The sequence below is a fragment of the Nelusetta ayraudi genome, unplaced genomic scaffold (genome assembly GCF_046127955.1).
Source record: "Nelusetta ayraudi isolate G7.1 ecotype Tasmania unplaced genomic scaffold, CSIRO-AGI_Nayr_v1 ptg000070l, whole genome shotgun sequence".
Classification (NCBI taxonomy): Eukaryota; Metazoa; Chordata; class Actinopteri; order Tetraodontiformes; family Monacanthidae; genus Nelusetta; species Nelusetta ayraudi.
The window spans coordinates 6,439,052-6,440,000 of NW_027466120.1; positions in this window are offsets into that span (position 1 = coordinate 6,439,052).

Here is a 949-nt window from a genome sequence, read left to right on the forward strand (position 1 = left end):
ACAGGACACCACGGCATTTCCAGTCAGTTCACATGTCTGCACTTGCACAACGAATGTGACGCTTCTTTTTGAAACCCGCCCCATTCCAGGAGCGAGCACCAAGAAGCTTTGAGTTCCAAAGAAAGTCAATATTACAGCTTGTGTCGTCACGGGCATCATCACAGATAAGAAACTGCGACTGCCCTTTAGATCAATCATTTCTTTGGAAGGCATTTGGTGCCGGATCATTTTGCAGTGTTTAATTGTGTAGGCCTAAGTTTTTGACATCAAGATTATCATCTCAATATATAAGAATCAAAGAATTGAACTGCTTTCTGTTGCGAGAGAAGAAGTTTTCAAAATGTCAGTAAAAAAAAATCAAAAACAAATTCAGAGATTTAGAAATTTGTGCAATCAAAATTATTCAGACTTATGCATTACTTATTCAGACTGTAAAGTCAGAACATATCATGGAACAATGACAATTCCATTGTTCTATCATCCAGCTGTAACCTATGGAAGTCTTTTCAGTTATGTATGACGCAGATAGTTTTGTCCTCTTTCAAAGTCAAAATAATGAGCGTGTAGGTAGAGGCTTTACTTGTGAAAGTGGAATCGGGGAAATGAGTGGGAGGGAAACAAAGTGGTTATTTAGAAGGCTGGATTGTCTGTTTTACCAGAAATGTTTCATGGATGACTGGACTTTTGAGCCAGGAAAGACTCTTTTAGACAGAACAAATGGGGCAGAGGGTACAATATCTCAGTCTGAGCTGCTACCCAGTACATACAATTCACAAGGGAAAAACATTGGACATAATAGCTTATGTTTTTATCGCCTGTGGTGCTGTGTTGAGTCATACGACAAGGGTCATGGGTCCGATTCCCGGGACTTTGGCCTTTCTGTGTGGAGTTTGCCTGTATATCTATATACAGGCCAACTCTATATACTGTATACATATATATATATATA